Source organism: Giraffa tippelskirchi, chromosome 3 (assembly GCF_054371585.1).
Source record: "Giraffa tippelskirchi isolate mGirTip1 chromosome 3, T2T-mGirTip1v1.2.pri, whole genome shotgun sequence".
In the NCBI taxonomy this organism is placed as follows: domain Eukaryota; kingdom Metazoa; phylum Chordata; class Mammalia; order Artiodactyla; family Giraffidae; genus Giraffa; species Giraffa tippelskirchi.
The window spans coordinates 172,119,449-172,145,922 of record NC_137277.1 but is presented as its reverse complement, the minus strand read 5'-3'; the positions used below and the strand labels follow the sequence as shown (position 1 = coordinate 172,145,922).

The following is a 26,474-nucleotide window of genomic DNA, read 5'->3' as shown; positions in this document are numbered from 1 at the left end:
TTGGTCAAAACAGTGGATGGAGGACATATCTAACTTAATTCCTGTGATGCTTCCAGAAAACAGAGATAAGTGGATAGGATGAGGCCTTCTCTGCTAATATCGTGGAGCTATATGACACATGGGAAAAAAAGATAAGGAGAGAAACATCTTCAGTCTTGCCTCTTGTTTCCAAGTCACTGCTCTATAATACTTCTCAACTGAAGCTGGTCTATGGTCAGTTATCCACTCTAGCTTTTTTACCAAATTCTGGGCCAAAAGAAGGTACAATTACATGGGAAAGACCAAAAGGCCAAAGAATTAAAAACTACTCTTTAACGCAATTATTAATGTGGTTCTTAAAAACACCACAGCATAGGTATTAACTGAATATCCTACACTGGACAACCTCAACTGTATACAACACAATGAGAATCCACAAACAAAATGCCCTCTAAGCAGGCACAATATTCATGCACTACAACTCACATCTAAACCAAAGAATCCTTCTAGCACAATCTATGTACTTATTTTAGGCAAATTACTTAACAACATCTCATTCTAACAAATCACTTAATAACATCTCATCTGTTTCCGACCTGTGTTAGAAGATATTTCCTGAATTTTCACACAGAATACCCACAGCCCTATGAAGTTACCTGTAACTAGTCCAAGGTCCTAAACCTAGGAAAGGCTTCACCTGGATTCAAATTCCATTCTGTGACTCCACAATGGCTGGCTGCTCTGTATCACTCCCGCCAGCATTTCTCAAACTGTAGCACCCAGGTGTACTGGGATCAATTGGCAATCTCCTTACAACAGATTTCTGATTCATGGAGTTTGGGGTAAGACTTTTAACTTTGCAGTTCCATCAAGTTCCCAGGTGTTGGTGATGCCAGTAATCCTGAGACAACTTAGGAACAATGCACTGCATTCTTCTAAGATGACTTGTTTTCCCAACCCTTGCCACACCAGCAGCAAATAAGTTTCAGATTTAAAAGTTATTAGAACCAGAAAAGTGTATCATATAAATGTGAGACATCAAACAGATTTTTAAGAAGCAATTCCAAAGGACAAGAAAAAAACAAAAAAGCCACAAAGTCCAGCTGTCACTGCAAAAGGGCCTACCCATCTCGATGACTCACTCATGACTACGCAGTAATTTATTGTGCTGGTAAACCCTGAGTCTTCAACAGAGCTCATGCTTGGTTTAGAAAAACATACACACATAGGATCCGTTTTTGAATAGGTTTATAAGGCCTGGACAGAAAAGGGTTGTGTACACTTAGTTTGCTTCCTGTCCCCTATTAAGGGAAATATCACTACTCAGGTTAGGATTGTGTTTGCCATACACTGGGGCAGAGAAAGTGTTACTCTTTACAAGAGAAACTGAAACCACAAGCCACTGCTGATGCAACAGCACTTTAAACTTCCCGCTTTCATAAGGGATCCTTTAGTCACCCCCTCTTCCCGAAACCAAGGATCCCATCCCCCCAGCGCCAAGGCCCGTCCTTCCCGGTGCGATCGGCCTCAAGCAGAGACGGAGGGTGAAGACGCTTAGACCCCCGGAAAGAGTTGCTCCGGGAAACTCCCCATTCTCAGACCGGCCGAGAGAACCCTGGATGCGGAGGCTGGGCCTCCAACCCCGCCCCCGCTAGGGTCTCAAGGAAGCGCCGACAGCCGCCCGCATCCCCAGCCCCACAGCCGCCGGCGCCCGCGGCCCCGACTGCACCACCGTAGCGGCGACGAACAGACGCGGAAACTCACGCTCTCTTACGGCCCCCCTACGTCCCCACGTCTTCACGAACAAGTACGTCATCACGCACGGGCGCCGGCTCCCGGCGCTCCAGGTCCCGGCGGCCTGGGGGCGGGGAGAGAGGGTGGTTGACTTTGCGACGCGGCTCCTACGGCCATCGCCCAGCGGGCGGGCCACCGCGCATGCTCAGTTGCGCGCACGTGCGCGCTCTTCCTCGCAGGTTTCCCCGCTGGACCGCCAGCGGTGTTGGTGGCTTGGAGGACGCGACGGGGAAAGAGCTGCGGCCGAGCATAGTGTGGAGGATTTGTACCTTCCACCCGTCTTCCAAGCGCCGAGTGACACCTAGATAATAATATTCCTTCTGCCATAAGTAACTATTGGCTGCCCGTCATGCGTAAAGCAAGTGAATGGCTTGCACTCGAGTACCTGGATGTGGGATGGAGTAGGCCCGATGATCGGGGCTGAGAAACTGCCCTTCCGGACGGAGTCCTCCCACGGGCTCAGGACCTGCTGCGTGGAGGAGTAACACACGTGGACTGGAAGGCGGAAGAGACACCTGTTCATGAGTTATCAGATGCCGAAGAGCAGGCCACCACCTATCTCAGGGCAGAACCCGTGGTTACGAAGCAAGCTAGCAAAACAAGATTGTGGGTGTACATTTCACTACCTAGAGCTTCCGTTTGAGGCTACATTTCGAACTTCATTTGCCATTTTAAGGCTTTAGGTGTTAAGTAATTTTTGTTAATGTATCATTTGATGCTGTGTTGATTATGGATCCATTTCTGCCCTGGAGCAAGTGTTATGTTCGGTTGTAGGAGTCAGGTTAATTTAAATGCTGTATTTCATACAATATGATAATATAAAAGGGGAGGATAACGTATTTTCCAAGGAAGAAACCACGTGCAGGTGGTTCTATGCTGCCCTGTATTTATTGGAAGTTGTAGCAGCTGTGTTTAGATAGTCTACTTAAAAACTGCCTAAATCAGAAGCGTTTTGATGATCGTTTGTTATTATGTATTGCAAGAATTCTTCATGGAAATGTTTATTTTGGAGTTTGGAATTTAAATGAAGATTTAGCTCGCGTGCAGGGTGTATAACAGACTTTCAAATGATAAAGAAGAATCTTGGCAATTTGCAAGTATGTTCCTTGAGCCTTGCAAGTTATTCCTTTCTTTTGAAAACAATATGCTGATCAGAAAGTTTGGCTGACAAGGAGAAGCTGCATTTCTCGAAATAGAAATTCAACTGAAGGATGGAGGTGAATTGCCAGTAGGAATATTTTTGTATCGGTTCAGTTCAGTTCAGCAGTTCAGTCGTGGCAGACTCTTTGTGACCCCATGGACTGCAGGATGCCAGGCTTCCCTGTCCATCACCAACTCTCCGAGCTTGCTCAAACTCATGTCCGTTGAGTGGGTGATGCCATCCAAGCATCTCATCCTCTGTCATCCCCTTCTCTTTATTTCCTTAGAAAAACTTAAAGTAATTTCTCAAAAAGAAGGCATTCCATTTTATTCCTGATCCATGATCACGAGCATCAGTTTAGTTATTGCTAATCCTTAGCTTCCATTCTCTACCATCGTTTGCACCTTTCTATAATCGCATAATTTTTATTGTTGTTTTCTTAATATATCAAATACATAGGTGATTTTAAGCCACACATCAAAGAGGCTCAATGCAATAATCTCATAAAAATGTCATTATGTATGGGGGTTAGAAGTATTCTGAGGCAATTATATTCAATTCCAAGTATTATCAGTGAACAATTTCATAGCCATTTAAGAGTACAGAAAAAGTCTAGCTCTTTTAAAAGTGACCTTTTTTTGTCCTATAGGATTCATTGAGCAGACAGAAATTTTTTTAAGCCCATTGACATCAACATGTATCAAACTCAGACCCTATTTAAATTGACAAACAGATCACTTGGATAATAATTGTAATATCTTTAACATTAACATATGTGGCAGTCAGCAAGATCTTTTTTCTGAGGAAAGGTTTCAAAATATCAAAGAATCAATACTTGAAAAGGTCGTTTAGCACAAGTTATATAATTATAAATTACCTTGTAAGAGAATGATTCCTAAAGTTCAAGTGTACTCTTGTATCTTAATTGTGAGAATAAGCAGTATTATGCACATTATGAATAATATCAGAGACCTATGTAATGGTCTGGACAATTTTCTGGGATTTTTAAAATATTTATTTATTTGGCTGTACTGGGACTTAGTTGAAGCCTGCAGGGTCTTCGACCTTTGTTGTGACATGCAAAGTCTTAGTTGCAACATGTGGGACCTGGTTCCCTGACAAGGTATTGGACTCGGGCCCCCTGCAATGGGAGCATGAAGTCTTAGCCACTGGACCACCAGGGGAGTCCCAATTTTCTTTATAAAAGGTTTACATGAGAGCAGTAAGGCCTAGGATTAAGACATCTGACTTAAATGAGTGTTCCTAAAATGTGATTCTTGAATACAGAGGAGTTGTGGTAACAACCTTTGTACAGTTCATAAGTCTAGGATCGGAACTTGCAGGAGAGCAGGTAAGTGTCATTCTCAGGTTTCAAAACCTGGACTGAAGGTGACAAAGCATCAGAAGACAACACTGTTAGCAAATAACACAACTGGATTATTTTATTTAAAGAGGAACTTGTTTGCTATCTGATTGCTTTTAATGGATCAAGTATTTATTATACCCAACACTGTAGGGAAAGGTGTGTGAAACTCATCAAAGAATTTATAGCTTAATTATTATGAAACTTGAAAATTAAAACAACAAAATAAGTTCAAAACTGCATCATGTATTATGACAAAAAGACTAACAACAATACTTAAGAGTGATAGTCCCTGCAAATGGTAACCATGAGAGATTTGCAGTGGCAATAATAATGACAGACAAAACGACTTTAAGACAAGTATTTCTAGAAACAGACATTTCATAATAAAATGGTCAATACATCAAGAAACTGTAACAATTAGAAATGTACATGCACCCAAAACAGGCCTAAATACATGAAGCAAAAATTGGTATGAATGTAGAAATGGACAATAACTTGATAATTTAATATCATACTCTCAATAATGGGTAGATCAACTAGACAGGAAACCACTAAGGCTATAGAAGCCTTGAACAATATTATCAACCCAACAGGTATCTATAGACCTCTGAACTTAGTGATAGCAGAGTTTATATTCTTTTAACATATATTCTCCAGGCCACAAAAACAGTGGGGTACACACATACAAACACTACTAGAATTAATAAATGAGTTTAGCACAGTCTTTGAATACAAGATCAAAAAGTTTTAAATGTATCTCTAATACAAGTTAAAAGTCCAAAAATAAGATAATTTCTGTCAACTGAAAGAATACATGCGGCCTAAAAGTTGAGTTAGGTTTATTCCATGGGATTCACGCTCAAGCCCAGGAGACGGTATCTCAGGTGACCCCGAGAGAACTGTTTTGCAGGAGACTAGGGGAGGAATCAGGCTATATAGAAGTTTTGCAGCAAGGGGCAGGTAATCTGAATATTAAAAGATTATTGGTAATTAAGGAAAACCAGATACCGTGCATTAAGGGATTTAGCACTCTTTTATGTATGGGAAGATGCTTACTAAAATCATTTCTTTCACATGCATCGCACCTGTTCATTGTTCAGTCGCCAAGTCATATCAGACTCTACACGACCCCTTGGACAGCACCACGCTAAGCTTCCCTGTCCCTCATCATATCCTGGAGTTTGCCTAAGTTCATGTACGTTGTGTCGGTGATGCCATCCAACCATCTCATCCTCTGTCATCTCCTTCTCTTCCTGCCTTCAATCTTTCCCAGCATCAGAGTCTTTTCCAATGAGTTGGCTGTTGGCATCAGGTGGCCAAAGTATTGAAGCTTCAGCTTCAGCATCAGTCTTGTCAATGAGTATTCAGGGTTGATACAAGGTTGACTGGTTTGATCTCCCTGCTGTCCAAGGGACTCTCAGAAGTCTTCTCATCTATCTGGGGCCAAATCCTGCTTTTCACTTTTCTCTTCCTTAAACCCTCCTCCTTAAGGGGTTGCAGATGTAGCTGATGGCTACCTCTTGCACTTTCTAACATCCACCCCAACTCCTAGCTCCTCAGAGCTTGCCTGAGAAGCAGTTCAGTTCAGTTCAGTCGCTCAGTCACGTCCAGCTCTTTGCAACCCCATGGACTGCAGCACGCCAGGCTTCCCTGTCCATCACCAACTCCTGGAGTTTACTCAAATTCATGTCCATCGTGTCAGTGATGCCATCCAACCATCTCATCCTCTGCCATCCCTTTCTCCTCCTGCCTTCAATCTTTCCCAGCATCAGGGTCTTTTCCAATGAGTCAGTTCTTCACATCAGGTGGCCAAAGTATTGGAGTTTCAGCTTCAGTCCTTCCAGTGAATATTCAGGACTGATTTCCTTTAGGATGGACTGGTTGGATCTCCTTGCAGTCCAAGGGACTCTCAAGAGTCTTCTCCAACACCACAGTTCAATAGCATTAATTCTTTGGTGCTCAGCTTTCTTTATAGTCCAACTCTCACATCCATACGTGACTACTGGAAAAACCATAGCTTTGACTAGATGAACCTTTGTTGGCAAAGTAATGTCTCTGCTTTTTAATATGCTGTCTAGGTTGCAATTGGTGCCTACCTAATAACCATATTGTTTCCTGGGCTAAGAAATTTGCATTTGAAAGGCTGGAATCCCTCCTGGCTGTGACATCCTTCTTTACCTATAAGGCAAGAAATATTTCATTTCACATTTCATTACAAATAGCATCACAAAGAATAAAATGCTTGGAAATAAATCTAACAAAAGAAATGAAGATATATACACTGAAAAGTGCTTAAAATGGCTGAGAGAAATTGATATTCCATATTCATGGACCCGAATTGTAATTTTGTTAAGATGGCAGTTCTAAATTGATAACAGAATCAATCAAATCTCTCAAATTCTTTGGATTTTTTGGATAGAAATTGGACAAGCTGATTTTTATAATTTGGAATAAAACATCTACAATAGCCAAAACGACTTTGGAAAAGAACAAAATCAGAGGAATGACACTGCTCAAAATGTACTCTGAAGTTACTGTTGCAAGACAATCCAGTTCTGACTCCACGTTGAAACTGTTTCTTTGACTTGCTTTTGTTATTATATATATGTGTATTAGTTGCTCAGTCATGGCTGACTTTGCGACCCCATGGACTGCAGCCTGTCAGGCTCCTCTGTCCGTGGAATTTTCTAGGCAAGAATATTGGAGCAGGTTGCCATTTACTTCTCCAGGGGATCTTCCCAACCCAGGGATAGAACCCAAGTCTCCCACATAACAGGCAGATTCTTTACCATCTGAGCCACCATGGAAGCCCAATCATACATAGTGGCCTACCTTAGAAAATCCTGCCCCTCTGCCTGACTGTTTAAACTAAAGTGACTTTGTCCAGAACCCTATCCTCCTTAGGTCAATTCAGTTCAGTTCAGTCACTCAGTAGCTCAGTATTGTCCAACTCTTTGCGACCCCGTGGACTTCAGAACCCTATCCACCTTAGGTGGCAGAAAGGAAGAAATTAACACATCCCCCTGCCTGAGGCTTGCCATTCTAGGAGATATTTACAAGATTAATGGCCCTTGTTGCCTCACCTCCTCCCATCTATGATTTATAAAAGAACTGGCATCCAGACCCAGATAAGACGGTTACTTTGAGACATCAGTCTGCCATCTTCTTGATAAGCCAGTTTTCCAAATAAAGTCATATTTCTTGCCTCAACACCTCATCTCTCAGATTCACTAGCCTATCGAACAGGGAGCAGATTGATCTTGGACTCGATAACATTACAAACATCAAGACAGGTTATTGTCAGTGTAGGAATAGGCATAGAGATCAATGGAATGGAATTTAAATAAACCTTTATGTGGTCAGTTGGTTTTCAACAAATTGCCAAGGCAAAGGATAGTCTTTTAAACAAATAATGCTAGGAAGATTGGATATTTATATTAAAAAAGACTATTAATTTGGACTCATACTTCTGTAAATAGACATGTGAAAGTATTGGGGGATGATAGAAATGTTTAAAATTGGTTTGTGAAGATGGTTACCGAACTCCGTAAATTTATTAAAAGTCACAAAGACACACTATACACAGATAATGGGTGAACTTTATGGTATGTAAATCCTGTTGATACCTCAAAGTTGTTTTTGGATGGCATGCTCTAGGATCTTCTAGTCTTGAATTGGAGCAGAGGGCTCTACATCCATTTCAGTGAAACCAGATAGAGCTAACTGCTCTAAGTGAAGTTTAGTTAAATTAACTTAAGACTTCAAAGGAAGATCATATTGACCAAAACTGCAGAGATGAGTGAATGCTTTGTGGAGTTGGTATCTGAATAGTTTCTTTGAGGTACAAGTGGGATTGGACCTACTGATGACAGATGAAAGCTTACAGTGCTCTGCCGGATTCATGGTCTCCAAAGGAGAAGATTTAACTCCAGGACCAAAGACAGTCTCAGTCATTCAGAGCTTTGTGTAGTAGAAATGTTATTAAAGTAATAGTGACAGAAAGAAGCTTCTGACATAGACATCAGAAAGGGGAGAAATGTTACCCGCCTTGCTAGTTTTAAGCAGGGAAATATATACTTTTCTGCTAGTTGTTGAGAATAGAAAAAAAATACCTCAAGACTGTGAAAATTTTGCCCAGACCCTTTCCCATAACATACATCCTGGGATGACATCAGCACGAGATTAGCCAGAAGGAACAGGTTAACCCAGAGCTCAAGGTTGTGGAAGTTTTACCCAGACCTTCTCCTATAACATACATTCTGAGCTCGAAAAAAGTGTGTCCTTGAATGAGAGATACTGCTGCCTTTGAGGCCTATGTGTCTAAGGCAAAAGAATGTGAAAAAGAAAGAATGTTCACCTCCTCCTTAAAGGGGCCTTAGGCTTGGACTACTTATTACTTTGTCTAAATTAACTCTTTCACTGAGATGAATGGAAGAGAATTTCAGCACCCTTCTCCCCCCAAAAAAACAGTAAAGTGAGAACAATATTACAAGGAATCAATCATTAGGGTGATTTATACTTTGTGTAACTTTTGAGCAGGGTATTATTTTGATCAATAATAAGGAATGAAAAGGAAAAGTTTATGCTATTGTGTCCAATATTCTTGGTGTATGAGGTGGCTCGGTGATAATCTGCCTGCCAATGCAGGAGATTTAAGAGACGTGGGTTTGAGCCCTGGGTCGGAAAGACCCCTTGGAGGAGGCAATGGCAATCCACTCCAGTACTCTTGCTTGGAAAATTCCATGGACAGAGGAGCCTGGCGGGCCACATTCCATGGGGCCACAAAGAGTCAGACACGACTGAGTGACACTAAGCACAAGCAGAATGAGCATTATAATGTGTGTACTGGACTAAATGGAATGGAAAAAAAAATTAGGAGAATAATGGGAAAGTTTAGCTATAAATTGTGGATGTAAGATAAAGAGAATATGAAATACCCCTTGAAAAAATTAATAATAAGAATGCTATCAACATGCTAATGTTTTAGAAATTCTTACAATGAATGATCTTCGAGCCTTTACAAGGAAACGTGTGCTTTAGTACTTCAGTGGTTTCCATTGGTTTAAATGAAGAATATAGAATTCAGAATCTATCATGATTGAGTTCATTCTACAGCCAACGAGAGAGGTCCTGAAAGTAATAGTTATCACTAAAACTGCAAACAGGAGCAATGCACTTGCAGTAGACCTGTGATGGTTAATTATCTTGACATTATTATGGTCATTATTATAATTGCATATCAATTGTCACTAATCGACTCAGTCAGTCTAATGAAGCAAGACTGTAACTGGGAAGATGTCAGTCAAAGCTCACTCTTGGGACACAGACTCTTGGAAGGATCTAGAGGTGGTGAGGCCATACTCAACTCAGCATCTGAAATGGCAGTACCTTCATGGGCAAGCTGGAGACTGAGTACTTCTCAAAGCACCCAGAGAAGGGAAGGGTATTAGCTTAACAATCTCAGGATTCCCCGAACTTTAACCCAACACTTGACTCTCTATTGCTAAGACCTTCAGGTACAGCTTTTATTTTCTTACAACTCAGTATTATTTTAGTAAATTTTAAAAATTGTTTCATCACTCCTCTAAGATCTTATAAGATTTCACTATTACCATTACTGTGACATCTACCTGATAAGTAAGATAATGCATTTAGACTTCTCTTATGAAAGTGCCTGGGACACAATAAACACTCAATACACATGAACTGTTCTTCTAACTACTATTAGCCACCATTTGTTGATTGTCTACTATGGGCCAGGCACTTCATCTCCATTTTGAAAATGGGAAAACAGAGGATCAGAGAGTCTAAGTAACTTACCAAAGCTCACAAAGCTAGTGGTTAGAGGGATTAATGATTCAAGCTTTCTTTTTAAAAAAATATTTATTTATTTGGCTGTGTCAAATCTTAATTGTGGCATGTGGGATCTTTCCTTGATGCGCATGGCTTAGTAGCTGGAGCAAAAAGGCTTAGTTGCTCCGCCAGCACGTGGGGTCTCAGGTCACTGATGAGGGATCGAACCTGCCTCCCATGCATTGCAAGGCAGATTCTTATCGACTGGACCACCAGAGAAGTCCCTGGCTCAAGCTTTCTCATACACTATTTCTACTTCTGAATATTGTAATCTAGTACTGCTTGGCATTGGATACATCATTGTCCACATAAAAGGTAACTTTGTTTTTATTCATGTACATGTTTACATAAAGTTTTCATTGTTTCTAATTATCTAAACTATGAAAGATAAAATGACAGCTATTTATTATCCATTTCAGAATTATTTTGAATGACTGTGTTTCTTTCAATTTTCTACATTTTTCTATTTCAGGAAGTTTTTTTTTTCTATTGAGTGTTTTGGATAAATCTTCCTTAATCGTATTTTGACTCATCATGATTATTATCTAAAAATTAAATTGAGTTTACAGATGTCCCATTGTTCTTATGTTTACAGGATAATAGTAGATACTGTTTGAGAGTTCCTTTTTCTTTCAAATAATCCTAAATAAGCAGTTTATTTTTAATAATCATTCCTTTAACAACATTTTTCTTTTACATCTGCAACTGCCACTTCTGTTTTCATATCAACTAAAATTCTAATGCTTCCATGACTACAATGAATAATTTCACTCCACACTGCCATATCACATTTTCTATGTGCCATATGAGATCTCATAGAAGGCTTCCCAAACTACATCTCCTCAAATCTGACAGAACATATCATGATAACTCTATATGTCCTTTATGAAAAAACAATTCAGATAATGAATTCTTAGCAAAGGAAGATCTGCAAATGTTCTTGCTAGGAAAAAATATTCAAAAAGGAACTTGCATCAAGATACGGAAAATGAGGCTGTGATGACAGTAGCAGTAGGTGACGCAGGCATTCAGGCTATCTTTCCTGCCAGCCCATCGTCCATGGTGATTTTAGGACCTTCTTTAAGGACATACACACAGCTGTACCTCCACCACTGTTTGCTAATAGTTAAAAGCTCTTCAAAAAGTGCCCTTCCATCCACCATTAGGCATGAGTGTGTGTGTGTAGTTGAGACCGACTCCTTATGACTCTATGGACTGTAGCCCGTCAAGCTTCTCTGTCCATGGGATTTCCCAGGCAAGAATATTGGAGTGGGTTTCCATTTCCTCTTCCAGAGGATCTTCCTGACCCAGGGATCGATCCCATGTCTACTGCATTGACAGGCGGATTCTTAACCACAGAGTCTCCTGGGGATGACAAAGGATGAGATGGTTGGATGGCATCACCGACTCAATGGACATGAATTTGAGCAACCTCCAGTGATGGACAGGGAAGTCTGGCGTGCTGCAGTCCATGGGGTTGCAAAGAGTCAGACATGACTGAGCAACTGAACTGAACTGAGCCACCTGGGAAACCCACAATTAGACATACCATGTTTAAAATGTAGGGCTGTTGAAAGAACACTTAGGAGTGAATGAATTTTATTAAAGGTCAATGAGTCCACCTGTCTCCCAGCTTGTGGCAGTCCTGACTAGAGGGAACAAGAAGCAGAGGGATCTTGAGTGGAAGGAGGGAAATTGGGATAAAAGACACAGTAGGAAAATTTGCAGAATTATTACTAAGGTTTTGCCCAATTTACTACAATAGGACTAGGGAAAATAGAAGTCGTGGGCAGAGCAGAAGAGGAGGGAATTTTTGACATCACCTATGATCACAGATAGCTTCACTTTACATAATTTAGATTTTTCTTTTTCTAACACACCTGACTTCTAACAAAAGCATCTGTTTTCCAGGGAATTTGTTACTCAGTTGATAACTATCTAAGTAAAGGCTGACATTTATCTGAGAATGTTAAATGTATTTAAGTGAAGATTTTTTATAGCTTACTGTCTATTTTTCTTAAGTTATCAGAATGCCAGTCTTTAAGTGAAAGGCATATTATATAAGTTTTCATGCTCTCAATTATGTTTTTAATTTATTTTTAAATAGTTGCAGACATTATAGAAAAGTTGAAAAAATAGTACAGAGAATTTCTGTATATTTGCAAAATATCCTAAATGTTAACATTTGTTGCTTTTTCTTCCTCTCTCCCTCTCCATCTATGTAGGTGGTATTAATATATTAATTGACATACATTATATACATACACACCATTTTCTGAATCATTTTGTTGTCAAACCCAAGTTTGTGTAGCTGATGCATAGTGAGGCCAAACAAATCAAAACTGCAAAAGTTGAAGCAGAGAGAAGTTAACTGCAGGGCCATGCAAGGAGGAAAACCGGGTGGCTCATATTGAAAAACCCAAACCCCCTAGTGGTTTTCAGGGAATGTGATATTCAGCTCTAGCACTAGCTATGTGGTCTTGTATAAGCCATTTAAACCCTCCAAAACTCAATTTTCTCAACTGTAAGATGGAATAATCACATGAAATTATTTCCAAGTTCTCTTTCAGCTTAAGTATTTTAAGATTCTAAGATCTAAAGAAAAAATAAATAGCACATTCGGAAAAACACAAAGATAGTAAGATATTAGGAGAAGGCAATGGCAGCCCACTCCAGTCCTCTTGCCTGGAAAATCCCATGGACGGAGTGGTCTGATAGGCTGCAGTCCATGGGGTCACTATGAGTCAGACACAACTGAGCGACTTCACTTTCACTTTCCCTTTCATGCACTGGAGAAGGAAATGGCAACCCACTCCAGTGTTCTTGCCTGGAGAATCCCAGGGACGGGGGAGCCTGGTGGGCTGCCATCTATGGGGTCGCACAGAGTCGGACACGACTGAAGCAACGTAGCAGCAGCAGCAGCAGTAAGATATTAAAATGTGACTAGACCTAAGAGTTGCTGAGCCAAAAGAAAGATAAGGTTTGAGATATAAAGAATCATCATAATTTTTAACATTTAAAAATTCACTTAAATTTAATTAAAACATTAATGGTGTAGAAAAATGGGTAGAATAAACAGTTTTGCTATATTTTGGAACAAAGAAAATAAAATCAGTAAACTGATTTAGTAGTTTCAGTTCAGTTCAGTTCAGTCGCTCAGTAGTGTCCGACTCTTTGCGACCCCGTGAATTGCAGCACGCCAGGCCTCCCTGTCCATCACCAACTCCTGGAGTCCACCCAAACCCATGTCCATGAAGTTGGTGATGCCATCCAACCATCTCATCCTCTGTTGTCCCCCTCTCCTCCTGCCCCCATCCTTCCCAGCATCAGGGTCTTTTCCAATGAGTCAACTCTTCGCATGAGGTGGCCAAAGTATTGGAGTTTCAGCTTCAACATCAGTCCTTCCAATGAACACCCAGGGCTGATCTCCTTTAGGACGGACTGGTTGGATCTTCTTGCAGTCCAAGGGACTCTCAAGAGTCTTCTCCAACACCACAGTTCAAAAGCATCAATTCTGCGGCGCTCAGCTTTCTTCACAGTCCAACTCTCACATCCATACATGACTACTGGAAAAACCATAGCCTTGACTAGACGGAACTTTGTTGACAAAGTAATGTCTCTGCTTTTAAATATGCTATCTAGGTTGGTCATAATCTTCCTTCCAAGGAGTAAGTGTTTTTTAATTTCATGGCTGCATTCACCATCAGCATTGATTTTGGAGCCCAAAAAATAAAGTCTGACACTGTTTCCACTGTTTCCCCATCTATTTCCCATGAATTGATGGGACCAGATGTCATGATCTTAGTTTTCTGAACGATGAGCTTTAAGCCAACTTTTTCGCTCTCCTCTTTCACTTTCATCAAAAGGCTCTTTAGTTCTTCTTCACTTTCTGCCATAAGGGTGGTGTCATCTGCATATCTGAGGTTATTGATATTTCTCCTGGCAATCTTGATTCCAGCTTGTGTTTCTTCCAGCCCAGCGTTTCTCATGATGTACTCTGAAGATAAGTTAAATAAGCAGGGTGACAATATACAGCCTTGATGTACTCCTTTTCCTATCTGGAACCAGTCTGTTGTTCCATGTCCAGTTCTAACTGTTGTTTCCTGACCTGCATACAGGTTTCTCAAGAGACAGGTCAGATGGTCTGGTATTCCCATCTCTTTCAGAATTTTCCACAGTTTATTGTGATCCACACAGTCAAAAGCTTTGGCATAGTCAATAAAGCAGAAATAGATGTTTTTCTGGAACTCTCTTGCTTTTTCGATGATCCAGCGGATGGATATTGGCAATTTGATCTCTGGTTCCTCTGCCTTTTCTAAAACCAGCTTGAACATCTGGAAGTTCGCGGTTCACATATTGCTGAAGCCTGGCTTGGAGAATTTTGAGCATTACTTGACTAGCGTGTGAGATGAGTGCAATTGTGCGGTAGTTTGAGCATTCTTTGGCATTGCCTTTCTTTGGGATTGGAATGAAAACTGACATTTTCCAGTCCTATGGCCACTGCTGAGTTTTGCATATTTACTGGCATATTGAGTGCAGCACTTTCACAGCATCATCTTTCAGGATTTGAAATAGCTCAACTGGAATTCCATCACCTCCACTAGCTTTGTTCATAGTGATGCTTTCTAAGGCCCACTTGACTTCACATTCCAGGATGTCTGGCTCTAGGTGAGTGATCACACCATCGTGTTTATAGTAGTCAGTAAACTAAATATGACTCACAGTTACTTAATAAATATATCTTGTGCTATGACATCCATGAGAGACAATCACAGCTTTGTACAAAGAAAATTCCTAAATTATAAATGCATGAGTCAAAAAAAATTAAGTTTAAAAATCTCTATCTACTGAGAGCCAGTAAGTCATAGGAAAAGAATAAAGAAAAAAATATAACTAAACAAAGTCAACAACTCTGGAACAAACTCAAGCAAAGAATAAATTGATTATTTTAAATTTAACAGGAAAAATATATTCATTCACTGCTTTAAAAAAAAATACAGAAAACACTACCAATCATTATTGCATTTATAACTGGCTTGAATTCAGGCAAACCAGGCTTGGGTCCCAGCCCAACCAAGGGAGTGTGTGATCCGACCAACCTCTTAAACAGAGCAATAATTCCTTCCTTTGTGGCTTCTTGTCAAGATTGATTGTGATAAGTCATATAAAATATATATCTTAGTGACTGGCACATAGTAAGGGCTCAAAAAGATGTTAACTGTCACATCAACCTTTCCATCATTCATATTCAGTCTTCTGCTTTGAGGAGGAAAAACAACAGCTTGAGTTGCAGGGATAAGTGAGGATGGGTTTACCCAGAAGTCTAGAGAAAGAGCAGAAAAGGTCTGACTGATACTGGGGGTGCTACTAATCCACCTTCCTGGACTAGTTCACAGGCCCCATTTCTTCCATGCAATTCTTTGAAAGATCACCTGACTTTCTAGAAACTCCCTTTTGGATCTGTGTTAATAGATTTTTTGATCTTACTTTCAAAAATAAAAGTTAATTTTTAAAAGAAACATTTACTTTTCTGTAGACCTTAATTTTTAGAGACTGAACAAGAGTCAGCAGTGATGATTAGCTATTAGCCTAAACACTACTTTGTCGTGAATAATACATTCCTTTGCCTTTCTTTTGTTAGGTGAATAAATTTCCTTAAAAGGAAAACTGAAACAAGGGTTTATGGCACACTTTTTTAGGGATTTTTCTTAGGACCTATGAAATATTGTTTAGTCAGTGTCAGAAGAGCCAACTCACTGGAAAAGACTCTGATGCTGGGAAAGATTGAAGGAGAAAGGAGAAGGGGGCAGCCGAGGATGAGATGGTTAGATAGCGTCACTGACTCAATGGACATGAACTTGAGCACACTCTGGGAGATAGTGAAGGACAGGGAAGCCTGGCATGCTGCAGTCCACGGGGTCACAAAGAGTCAGACACGACTGAGTGATTGAACAACAACAGTATCAGAAAAAGTCACCCTCATTGATTATAATAGAGCTATCATTTATTGAACCTGTGCCATGAACTTCATTCATAAAACTACATTTATCCTCCTAATGAGTCTGTGAAGTAGGATTATTATCACATTTTACAGACAAGAAGCTCAGAATCAAAATGACTAGTTTTAAGTTCACAGAGACAAAACATGAGAGACTTAGAACCCAAACCTAAATCACTGAACTCATCCACACAGCTTCCACTGCCCTGGCTAAAAGAGACACCGGACTGCAGGAGAGAAATGATATGAGATGCGGTTCTCAGATTTAAATCCAGGCAATATTTCATAAACAGATTTTTACTTTGAATTTCCTTGAGACTTATTTTCAGTGCACATAATCAAGGGAATGAAAATAATGAAGAGAAAGGCTTATTTTTCCATTGCCAGATTATATTTGGTCTGGGGTAAAGATAATACTTTTTCAAGGCCTTGCTGAGAAATAATACACAATATTTTAACTATATTTTTTATAGAACAAAGAAAATGGACAACACTTTGCCTATTTAATATTCTTGGACTATTAACCACATGTGATTGATTTAAAGTGAATTTTTAGCAGTTTCTTAAATTTATTATTTATTTTTATTTTTGGTAAAATATAGTAACCATATTTTCTGTAAAACAACAATCTCTAGCAGTATCTTTCCTTTTGCTATAAAAAAACACACACAAAATAAAATATGCACATCAATTAAACAAAGCAAATTGTGTAGCCTCTTAGAAAGACTTCAGTTAGATTGGACCTTCTTTTGATTAATGGGCATTCTTTAAACGAATTAGTCCAGATTCTGCCCGGAGCATAGTATGGGCATCCCAGGGGGATGCAGTTGAACAAATCTGAATGCAGAATATCTGTCTTCATCATCAAATACTGTTCAAAAGCAATTGGTTTTGAAGCACCCTTAAGACAGGGGTCACCAACTCCAGTGCCTCTAGGAGGTAGGCAGGTGATACAAATGAGTCAAGTGGGCTGGACGGAAGAAAGCATTTGAAACGTTGTGGTGACAAATGGCACCTGACACTTGGCCATGGTGTCAAGGGGGTGACCTGAAGCCATGCGATCATGGCAAACTGGCCATCAAAAGAGGCAGCTGCTTTTCAGTTCTGGCGGATTGAGGCCATCTGGGAATCGAGGGCCAATGCTCTCAGATCATCTAATTTTTAAAGAGAAATTAGAATTTCAAATTTTGATGTATCATCTTCTAATCTTTATGTTGACAATTAATTTTAAAAATGCCATTCGGACCAATTTAAAAAACCACCCATGGACCACATCTGGCCAGCAGGCTACCAGTTTACAGATTTAAGAAAGTAAGATAATAGTAATAGAAATAATACCTGAAAATGAAATCATAGTTTTGAATTCTCATATCCATATTAGACTTCATATATGTTAAAAATACACTTAAGTTGTACTTTCCCAAAAGAAACAAAAAGGATGGCATAGGCCTAGGGTTCTAGGTGAAACCGTAAAGTATATTTCTCAGTATGTAAACTATACACTGCCTACTCCAGAATTAACTGAAGAGCTTATTTAAAATGTGCATACTGGATTTGCATTAATTAGGTCTCAGGTGGCTTCTAGCAATCTGACTTTGTCCAACCACCCTGATCCCCAGATGATTCTAATAGTTATTAATGGAGTCCCTCCCTTGGAGAATTTGCAGGCTACGTGGTCATTTTACTGCCAGTCGTAACTTCGGTATCTTCCCTATTTTCCCAGGCAGAGACAGCTGTGATTTAAAGAGGGTTAGGTTTCGGATCCTTTGGATCCCTGCTTAGTTGGATGATCATAGCACATCTGTGTTTTGGGGTCATTCAGTCCCGTAGTTACAGGTTGATACTTCATAATGACAAATGTCTACCCAATTAGCTTGCAGTTTATTGTTGCTCAGTTTATGTCTTCATTTAGCTAATGTCTTAGTGGGTTATTTCTTCGTGGCTCCCTACTGAGTATCAGTGTAATGTACCTGATCGGTGCCCAGTAAGTAATCTTTGATTGACTATTATAATGCATTAATTAGAACATTGTCAACGAGGCCTACCAGATCAACTGTCTGTGACTGAACTGAATAATCATTTACTTTAATCCACCAGGCATTTTAGTTAAGCCAATAATTTGACTAATTTTTAGCTCTCAGAAGATTGTTTGATGACATTTGACCAAATGAGCCCATCCCCAAGTGATTAATATAACTTCTGACCTTGCCTGCTCATCCCTTCATAGAGTAAACATATTATTAGGAGTATGTAACTCACTATGCGCTGTCATACAGGACAAAAATAGTATCATCAAAGTGGTATTGTCACACCATTTTAGACACTGGAAACAATAGCTGTAGAAAATGCTGATAGACTGACATGTTCAATGAACTCCACATTTTAGCGTGCCTAGGGAAAACCACAATTGAAATGTAAATTGTCATTTTGCTTCAGTGAAAAATCAACCAAAATGCAAATTTTCTTTTAAAAACATTGAGAGTGGGGAAAGGCATTAAACCTGTTTTCTATCTTGTGTTCACACCCTGTAAATGACAGCATCTTGGATACAGGGCACAGTTTAAAAGATTATTCATCCCTTAGCCTGGACTATAAGTAGGGATGTTTCTTTATTCCAACATTGTTAGACAAAAGAAACATTTGACCTCCGAGATAACCTTCTCCAGGAGATAAACTGATAATTCCTTGCACAAGTTGCCTTTTTTTCATCATTTCCATTCCAGTCTAGTTAATGCAACCGGTTCTGCAGTTCACAATATTCAAATATGCTACTTGGGTTCTGGATGCAGTGATAGGTCTTGAATTCTCCCTTGCAAAGGTGAAGTGACATTAAATTTGTCACAGTCTCGTCTAAGTCAGCAAGATGGCACTGTATAATATCTTTAGAAATACTAAGTTAAGAAGTCCATGGGGAAGAAGGTGAAAAGAAGGTCAGCTACTGACATAAAATCAGACTTCAGATGTGATGACCTTTCGTCAGAGGCTTCGTAGCCTGCAAGTCAGCATAACATTATTGAATCCACCTCCTAGCTGAAGCCAGATACATTGACAAAGACAGCCCAAACTGCACACTAATAGAGGAGCCATCAGCATTACCTCACAAACGAGACACCCAGAGCAGTTCTTTTTGTAAAACAAACAAACAAAACGAACAAACAAAACTTAAAGCTATAAATGCCCACTTTTATTTTTACTTCCTTCACTTCAAAGTGTCGACCTTTATTTTAATATCTGAAGAACCCATGAATGTATTACAACTTAGAGAAAGATAAGAATTAACCTTTGATAGCCAGAGTCTTGAAAGTTACACTTTGAAGAATTCCTGGAAAATTCAGTCTTCCAGCTGACAAGCAACTAGACTAATAATAACAATAAGCACTTTAGTTTTGCTAGAGACAAATCTAGTGACAAGTCTTCAAATAACCCTTTTCCTCCATCAAAAAGAATTAATGAAGTGGAATAGAAATCATAAGTTTTAATTTTTACTTTTGCCTCATGTTATGTAAGTAGAGTTTATGGTCTTTAGAATCAATTGACCTTGATATGCTTCAATTAATACAATATAAAAATTCCCCAAAGATTTCTACATTACCTAGAGGAAATAAGCAGTAAAATATTCAATGCATTTTTAAAGCTCAGATGAAATGTTTAGTAACCGTATTATCTGATTCTTATTTTAGAAAAGAATCTCCAAACTAGATGCAAAGAAGGATTCCAAAAGCAGACTCTAGGAAATTGCTCATAACACATCACTATTTTGAGTTATAAAAATAATCTTCACCATGCTTATTGCAGAAATTAGCTTATATAATTATTGATCAGAAATTTCATGACAAAAACCAATGTTACTTACCAACAATTCTAATTCTAATAAGGATTAAGAGAAGAAAAATTAATTAGGTTAGAGTTTGAGCAAATACAATAAAAGGACTTCAAGCCAGTTTTCCTTAAAACTGATCCAATGAGTACACTTGCAAAAATGGCATAGGGAGGGGCATCCTCCATGGGCCCAAAGCAGTCTCTGAAAATTATTTCTTAGTGGCCAGCTGGTACACAGATCTGTCTTCTGACACTGAGCAGTTTCTGTAGCTAGTCATACGACGAGCAGTCAAATAGATCAAGGAGCACACGGAGTGACTGCCAGCAACTGCCGACTCCCTGGAGGATGGCAAGGATGGAGGGTGGCTTGTTTGCTGCTTGTGAGGCTTGTAGCCCTGAGCTCCTCTCTATATTCTATGCAAAATTTGTATCGGCCAACTAAGTTACCCTTGTGGGCTTGAGGGATTGGGAACTGACACAAACATGCCGACTTCCAGCTACTACTTTTTCTGTGCATAATATAGTCTTCCATTTCTTTAAAAAAAAAAAAAAATGTAAAAAGCAGTCAGACATCCCACCATCCTCCCAATTGCTAAGGATCAAAATCCCAGTCATCCTTGACTTCTCTCTTACAATTGTTCCAAACAGCTGGCTGTTTTCAAAGTCCAATATCCCCACCTCTGAGTTGTTTCTTTTTTTTCTTCCACATTTGTTCCTTCCTCCTCATTTCTATCACCATGAACCTAACCCGGACCCTCATTATCTCATTTGATCTTTTGAAACAGGTTTCTACCTAACCTACATTGCCCAAGATTTCCATTTTATTCTGTTTTCAGATCTGCTCATGTTACTTCCCCTGTTTATCATAAGTACTCCTTATTATTTGCCAAGTAATTCCAAACTTTTTGATCCGCATTCAAAGTCAGCTGTGTGGGCCTTCGAGGTTAATGTAAGAGCATTCAGTTCTACAATGGGGCACTGAGCGCTTGCTATGAGTGATTCTCAAATGAAGAGGACCCTCTTCTCCTCAAAGAGTTTATAGTCCCTGCTTCTTATAATGGAACTGTGATGATTACGAGGTGATTAATCCCTTATGTGCATTATCTCATTTATAGACAGGCGGTGTATTCCTCTTCTTCCAGTCGACACAGAATACCTGCTTTTCTTCATGACTTTCCCACCATTGTTCAAATAGTTCTTCATGCCTGGAATGCTCCTTTAAGCCATCTTTATTCAACACATATTTGTCTGGAGATATACTTAACTTGTGCCTTCCCAGGTGGTGACTAGTGGTAAAGAACCCACCTGCCAATGCAGGAGATGTAAGAGATGTGGGTTCAATCCCTGGGTTGGGAAGATCCCCTGGAGATCTTCAGTATTCTTGCCCGGAGAATCTCATGGACAGAGGAGCTTGGTGGACTGTGGTCCATAGGGTCACAAAGAGTCAGACACGACTGAAATGACTTAGCACACATGCCTGCATATTTAACGTATGTAACTTGTGATACTTAAGAAAAATAAAGTAAGTTAAGGTGAGAGTCGACCTAGCAAACTGTTACCCCTTCTTGAAGGATAAAATTTCTATGATTCTCACCACTATATGGTAGGCCCTGTTCTGCAAGGGATGAGGGATTAAAGATGAGAGAGATGACTGGTGGGAGTAATCCCATTCAAAATACATGGCTAAGACAACAATAATGATGGTGACTAATATTTATAAAGCATTGATAATATAGGAACTATCTGTTTAAAATCTCACAATAGCCCAATGAGATAACCATTATTATCCCCATGTTTTTAATAGCTGAGACATGAGGAAGGTTAGATAGGTTATCAACATTTACAATGATGGTAAGTGGCAGAGCCAATTGAACAAGACAATTCATTCTAAGGAGGGATTAAATTAATCGCCTTCTATGAATTAATCCACAGAGGATCAGGGTGCTCTTGGCAGATGAATAAAGTGAATGCTGTGTAGATGCTTAATAAATTTCCATGTCGATTACCTCTCTGCCTCCAACCTTTTCTCTTCTAAATCCATCCTCCAAAACTGCAGGAGTGATCTAACTACAAAGTCCAACTTTGTCATTACCGCATTAAACAATTTAATGGCTCCAACTGCTGGAGAAACTATTATCATTCATTGCTCTCTAGTGAAATTTACAAAGTGGTATTTACCTTAACTCTCAGTTTAAGAAAACCTCTACACCAAATCTAAGCACCTGGAACAGAAGGGTAAGCTTATTCTACTTTGTTTTATTAGTCATTATGAAGAAATCTTTACTGGATGTCACTGATAGACTGTCTACAAGGAAGTTTAGTTCTTCATCCACAGAAATCTGTCCTTGGGTGTATTACAGGAAAGTCAGGAGCAACTCATGGAGGCAAAGGGGTGGAACGGTTAAAGATAAAAGCTCTGGAGCCGGGGTTTGGAATTATGGCACTCTGATTTAAGATTCTTTGAGCCTTATTTGCAGCAATGTCAAGTGCAATTTGAGAAACACATTTTTCTTATAGGGTTGCTGTGAGGACTGAATGAGAAAACATATTAAAGGGCTTAAAGCAATGGCTATATAGACATTCCTAAGAAAGTGATAACCGTTACATGTTATTAAAGTTTTCCTTGTTCTATACTTGCTATATTAAATATCATGGTTTAATTTCAGTAGTAATACAAGAATGTAGTTGAAAAAACAAATAAGCACTATAAGAGAATATGGGGAAACAGAGTCCCTTTCCCAGAGAAAACCATTGTTAAGATTTGTTTGGCCTTCTAGAGTTTGTCTATGTATAAAAATATACCTGTGATTTTTAAGAAACACAAATGAGAGCATTTATAATACAGTTTTGTACCTTGACTTTTTTTTCCTGTGAGAATTGTTTCACAGTGATACATATAAGTTTCCTAAATTATCTTTAATGGCTATGCAGTATTTCAACATGTAAAATGGTATAACTTATTTAATAAGTTCACTATTGATGGACATGTGTGTTGTTTTCAGTCACTTTCTATGACAAGACAAATTTCAATGAATATCCATGAATGATTATTTCCATAGAATTCACTTCTGTAAGTGGAATTGCTGGGTCAAATGGCATATGCATTCAAAATTTGTATAGCTCTTGTTCAACTGCCTTCTGAAGAACTGAAAGATTAATATACTCTTACTCAGTCCTAGTACAGAGAAGTTATTAAAATACATTCCTTATAAACCACTTCAATTTTCTTAAGCTCATTTTCTCACTATCCTAGAAAATCCTAAGTTACATCCCTGCTTCCTTGCTATAAACTTGTTTTGCTTCTAGCCTAGAATTACCTTTCTTCTCATTTATCCATCTCATCCTACATATCTGCAGTATTAGGACACAGTCAGTTGCAAGTAACAAAACTCAAATGAATCTAGTTTATGGAAATTAAAAGGGGAGAGGAGGAAAACTACTGAAAGGATTCTAGGTGTTTCACAGAACTGAAGGACAAGCTGCAAGTTCCCAGGGCAGTTCTAGAAACATAAGACTGGAGCCTTCATACACTCCTCTAATTATCCATCCTCAACGTCATGTATCTCTGAATTATTTCATTCTCTTCTATGGTAGATGGGTGAGCCTCATAACTGTTAAAAAAGGTGAAAATTTACATATAAGGCCGCACATCATAAACATGAGACTTTGAAAGATGTTTTGTATGGGCAGTTTCTGGTTCTGCCTACTTTTGGTGTCTTTTTGTCTTTCATTACATAGAATTCAACGAAGAAGTTTAGAAAACACTGACACAATGTCCAGAAAAATAACTTCTCCCAAATATCAGAGAATCAAGATTCCACTTTTCTTCATTACAATAATGTCCTTTAAGTGAAGACTGTCCAGGAACTATCTCAGGAACAGCTTTTTCCCCACCTGTACGAGTAGAATACATTGGTAGTGCCTCTTCCTTACGCTCTCCGTGGTCCTGAACCACCTGGTGGTGCTTCATTTTAGAGTCAGTTGAAATGTGATAGGAAGGGAATTAGGGAAAAGAGAAATTGAAAAGGCTGTTAGGGAGAAAAAAAGATTTTTTATCAATTTTGTTGCCAACAAATAAACCACAATTAACCTTGGCCAAACTGAAAGAGAATAAGCAATTTTGGTGGGAAGCATTGCCATCTGTGCAAATGTCCATATGCATAAGCAAGATTGCATGGTGATATTGTTATTGTGCTTATTTAAATTATATGTGGAGTACATCATGAGAAACGCTGGGCTGGATGAAGCACAAGCTGGAATCAAGATTGCCGGGAGAAATATCAATAACCTCAGATAAGCAGATGACACCATCCTTAGGGTAGAAAGTGAAGAAGAACTAAAGAGCCTCTTGATGAAAGTGAAAGAGGAGAGTGAAAAAGTTGGCTTAGAGCTCAACATTCAGAAAACTAAGATCATGGCATCCGGTCTCATCACTTCATGGTAAATAGATGGAGAAACAGTGGAAACAGTGGCTGACTTTATTTTTTGTGGGCTCCAAAATCACTGCAGATGGTGACTGCAGCTATGAAATTAAAAGACGCTTGCTCCTTGGAAGAAAAGTTATGATCAACCTAGACAGCATATTAAAAAGCAGAGACATTACTTTGCCAACAAAGGTCCATCTAGTCAAGGCTATGGTTTTTCCAGTAGTCATGTATGGATGTGAGAGTTGGACTATAAAGAAAGCTGAGCACCGAAGAATCGATGCTTTTGAACTGTGGTGTTGGAGAAGACTCTTGAGAGTCCCTTGGACTGCAAGGAGATCCAACCAGTCCATCCTAAAGGAGATCAGTCCTGAGTGTTCATTGGAAGGACTGATGTTGAAGCTGAAACTGCAATACTTTGACCACCTGATGCAAAGAGCTGACTCATTTGAAAAGACCCTAATGCTGGGAAAGATTGGGCAGGAGAAGAAGGGGACAACAGAGGATGAGATGGTTGGATGGCATCACCGACTCAATGGGCATGAGTTTGAGTAAGCTCCAGGAGTTGGTGATGGACAGGGAGGCCTGGTGTGCTGTGGTCCATGGGGTTGCAGAGTCGGACACGACTGAGCAACTGGACTGAACTGAACAAGCAAGATCTCTGAGGGGAGTGGGCAGATCACCACTGAGCAAAGGTGAGATGGCTCAACTGCCATTCTCAGTTGACCCAAAACAAATTATACATGGATTTTCTTGATTTTTTAACTTTTATATCATAATGAAAAAATTGCAGAACTGAAACAATAGTAAAACCTTCCAATTCACAGATATATGTGTTTAAGTATATTTAGTAATTCAAGAGTTATAGTTTTTACTTGTTGGTAAATTATGTGTCCACCAATGATATAAAGGGCTTCACTTGTGGCTTAACTGGTAAAGAATCTTCCTGCAATGTGGGAGACCTGCGTTCGATCTCTGGTTTGGGAAGATCCCCCGGAGAATGGAAAGGCTACCCACTCCAGTATTCTGGCCTGGAGAATTCCATGGACTGTGTAGTCTGTGGGGTCGCAAAGAGTTGGACATGACTGGGCAACTTTCACTTTCACCAAAGATAAAGTCATTTCTGTTTTACATAATTATATTGTTGGGTATTGATTTATTTTACATAAGATTTTATTTCTTATTTTTCCAGTTTAACACTAAGTGCTGGTATTGATATTTGTCCTTTGAATGTGCTAAATTATTTTCCATTAATCTTTAAAAGTAATTCAACCTTTTGGCTGGAACCACCTTCTTTCAGCAATTCACCAAAATGACCAGCACAAAGGGAAAGAGGAGGGGCACCCTCCACATGTTCTCTAGGCCTTTTGGAGAACTTGGAATTGTTCCTTTGGCTACATACATACAAATCTACAAGAAGGGTGATATTGTAGATATCAAGAGAATGAGTAATGTTCAAAAACGACTGCCCCAGAAATGTGACCATGGCAAAATTGGGAGAGTCTACATTACCCAGCATGCTGTTGGCATCACTGTAAACAAACAAGTTAAAGGCAAGATTCTGGTCAAGAGAATTAATGTGCGTATCAAGCATATCAAGCACTCTAAGAGCCGAGATAGCTTCCTGAAATGTGTGAAGGAAAATGATCAGTAAAAGAAGGAAACCAAAGAGAAAGGGGCTTGGGTTCAGCTGAAGCACCAGTTTCCTCCACCCAGAGAAGTTCACTTTGTGAGGATGAATGTTAAGAAGCTTAAAACAGTTCTAACAGTTGAGCCCATTCTCTATGAATTCATGGCATGATGGGTGTAAAAATAAAGATCTGGACTGTACAAATGTTTCTCTTAATTCAGTAGAGGTGTTGTGTCCCCTCCGCAAGGAAATACTTAAAGTACATTGTAATTGGGTCCAAATTCAGTGGGTGCTGTCTTCTCAAATTTAGTGTTTTTTCTTTCTGAAAGATATAAAACAGTTTGTTGTTTGGTATGCTCTGTTGGTTAATAAATTGTCAGATATTATTTATATAAAAAAGTAATTCAAGATAAAGAGGAAAGTTGTTATTTGTTATTGGGGAAATTTTAAATCAGTAAAGTTTAATAAAT

General features: G+C 39.3%; 1 protein-coding gene and 1 pseudogene across 34 annotated transcripts in view; one reads left to right on the top strand and one right to left on the bottom strand.

Annotated features, from left to right (window-relative positions):
• RHBDD1 (rhomboid domain containing 1) overlaps positions 1 to 1,778 on the bottom strand; it is a 184,445-nt gene extending 182,667 nt beyond the window's left edge. For 13 of the 34 annotated variants that reach the window (XR_014080679.1, XR_014080677.1, XM_081584709.1 and 10 more), the window contains exon 1: positions 636 to 1,778. The gene's annotated coding sequence lies outside the window, so the exon portion shown is untranslated. Of the gene's footprint in view, positions 1 to 575 lie in introns of all 34 variants that reach the window. The other 21 variants (XM_081584710.1, XM_081584713.1, XM_081584708.1 and 18 more) reach the window with 3 other exon arrangements.
• On the top strand, positions 758 to 26,175 carry LOC145543387 (large ribosomal subunit protein eL21-like; annotated as a pseudogene).
• The last annotated feature ends 299 nt before the right edge of the window (positions 26,176 to 26,474 follow it).